The 3021-nt window shown below is 45.6% G+C and overlaps 1 pseudogene; it reads right to left on the bottom strand.

Annotated features, from left to right (window-relative positions):
- Positions 1-1684: 1684 nt before the first annotated feature.
- LOC124608931 lies at positions 1685-1802 on the bottom strand (annotated as a pseudogene).
- Positions 1803-3021: the final 1219 nt, after the last annotated feature.

The raw sequence follows: 3021 nt of genomic DNA, 5'->3' as shown, positions 1-3021 counted from the left end.
AGTGTCGCCCAGTCGCCCATAAAAGAGAAGTCAAGACCGAATGTACTTCTGAAAAGAAGCACATAGAGAACATACAGTGTGTCAATAACACTGACCGAAGAGTGTACTATTTTCAAAGAAGTGGAGATCAGTATGGTCATGTGATATTATCCTTTCCCATTCCATACCATCTGGACCAACAAAACGATCACGTTCGACAATGTTCCAGGGTGCCAATGGCTTTCCCGCAGTGCTAACACCGGTTCCCGTCAGACCACCGAAGTTAACCGCTGTCGGGCTGAGCTAGCACTTGGATGGGTGGCTATTAGGTCTGCCGAGCACTGTTGGCAAGCGGGTTACAGTCAGCCCTTGTGAGGCAAATTGAGGAGCTACTTGATAGAGAAGTAGCGGCTCCGGTCTCGTAAACTGACATGCGGCCGGGAGAGCGGTGTGCTGACCACATGCCCCTCCATACCCGCACCCAGTGTCGCCTGTGTGCTAAGGATGACACGGCGGCCAGTCGGTACCTTTGGGCCTTCATGGCCTTTGCGGGTGGAGTTTAGTTTATAGTTTAATGTTCCAGGGTGCTCATACCCCAAGAGATGGGAACATTTTCGTAGCCTAATATTGCTATCTAATGAACGCCAGGTTTTCGTGATACTCCGCCGACTACGCACTAAGTTCGTATCTTATGTTTCTCAGTCGTCGCCGGTGACGATGTCGTCTTATCTCCAGCCGCTACTACTGTTGTTTGTCTCGCTAGTATTGTCTGCAGAGTCATTGATCACCTGTGCTCGTTTCCAGACTGCACTCTCGTCGCCACAGATATTCTTTATATGGTGCTATACTTACCGTTGTGATGAGTGCACTAGGTTCAGTGTCTCGACCAACAGTCACAATATAGAAGTATATCTTCTGTTGTTCCCCTCTTTCCACGGACACAGTAGCCTCCTGGCCGATGTTTACACGCAGAAAATGAGTTTTACTATTTTCTATGCATTTTATGAATGGCGGTCCACCAATAGCGATTCATTACTCTATATCGGGAGCGATGCAGCAATCCTCGCATTCAGCATTGGACACGGAGAATACGTCCTTCTTTATTCTGGCAGATGTTCACTATTCATATTTTTTGCACGGAGGATGTTATTCAGCGGATGTTACTGAGATCCTCTCCTTCGTCCGGCACTTGACGTGACGTATTCGCGACGCCGTGCCACCAGGTATTCATCAGGAAATCAGAGCTGAGACTTCAGATACATCATAAGAACTTCGTGGCATCCGTGGCAAAAGTACGACTGCAAAGACTATAGAAATGTAAGGCTTTTTTACTGCTTTTATGCTTTTATTCAAAGTTACACTGTCCATGCAAGCAAACAAAATTAAACTGGATCTGTGTTTCGTTCTTCGCAGAGGAGTACCATTACGTATAGAAATAGTTGTTTCTCTGTTAACTTCTGAAGCAGTTTTGATCGTTATAAAAATAAAAAATAAAAAAAAACACTCCTTCTACAGGCCACAAGGGGCCTGCCTATCGGGACCATCCGACTGCAGAGTCATCCTCAGAGGAGGATGCGGATAGGAGGGGCGTGCGGTCAGCACACAGCTCTCCCGGTCGTTATGATGGTATTCTTGAACGAAGCCGCTACTATTCGGTCGAGTAGCTCCTAAGTTGGCATCACGACGCTGATTGCACCTCGAAAAATGGCGACAGCGCATGGCAGCCTGGATGGTCACCCATCCAAGTGACGACCTCGCCCGACAGCGCTTAACTTCGGTGATCTCACGGGAACCGGTGTATCCACTGCGGCAAGGCCGTTGCCTTTGATCCTTCTAGCTTTGCTAAAATGCTTGCCTCCTGTTTAAAAACAGAAAATTGTTTAGTTAAATGTATTGACAAGAATTCTGCGTAGCAAGATTTTATAGAAGGTGTGAAAGTGTAAATTAGCTTCTCCACGTCGATAGGGAGTTGGAATACTCCCATTCTCGGATACCTGATGTGGTGAGAGAGATTTCTCCGACATCCATTCACAGTACTATGCTCAGTGATGTTTTTACCGCTCGAGGTACTAAGAGTGTTTTTCCTGCGACGTTTCGGGAACTTTTGTAGTCGTTCGGTTGCCAAATGAGGTCAAGAGTGCGATAGTGTTGCTAGCAGAGCTCGCGCAAGACAACATAGCTCCTTCTCGTCCTGGCCGCTGGGCGAGTCCATTGTTTTATTCTGCGTCGAACGCTGAACGGTGCTCTTTGCTGTTGGCGGTAGCTGCCTCACGTGTCAACGGTCTGATGCCTGCTGACTTTTGTATATCCAGAATTTTCCTTGCTGTCTGTGTTTGAAGCATTTTTAAACAATATTTGTGCGTCATTGTGTCCTGTCCTTTGCAGAAAACCTCGTTTCCTTACCTTGAATTGTTTATGAGGCATGACAATTATTGTGGCCACATAAGTCGCGATGCGCAAGAACGTGAATGGGCATCTTGCGCACGACCGTCCGTATGATATACAACCTAATAGCTCCAAAAAGAAATGAGATATAGTTCTCAATTTTAAATTAAATTTCGACATCTTATCTAAACTTCGTTCCCTGTAATTTGTGAGCTAGTATCACCGTAACGCAAAGATTACCCAGTACCTCGGCAAATTCTTTAAAATTTCGTGCAGTGTTTTATTTAATTTCTTGCAGCGCAGTAAGTATGAAGGGTAAAGAAAAGAAATTCCGTTTCTCATCCAGTGACGATATCGGAATGTAAGATGAGCAAAAATCAAATTTTTTCACCCAATATTTTTCTAATAACTCCTATCAGCTGGAACGCAGTCTCTCAGTACAGGCACCGGTATTTCGAGAGCAATGGAGCCATAACAAAAGCTGCGCTCTGTAAGGAATGCAGAGACCTACGTCTATGGTAGCGAAGGCATTACATTTTTAGGTGAATTGAGGCTATAAAGGGTGCGAGTTTTAATACTCAAAGCTGCAGCAACAATAACTGTAACTCGGCTGAACATCCATTCGAACTGAACTTTGGGTCAGAGGTACGAGTTGTC

Source organism: Schistocerca americana, chromosome 3 (genome assembly GCF_021461395.2).
Source record: "Schistocerca americana isolate TAMUIC-IGC-003095 chromosome 3, iqSchAmer2.1, whole genome shotgun sequence".
Classification (NCBI taxonomy): Eukaryota; Metazoa; Arthropoda; class Insecta; order Orthoptera; family Acrididae; genus Schistocerca; species Schistocerca americana.
This window is presented reverse-complemented; position numbering and strand designations above follow the sequence as displayed.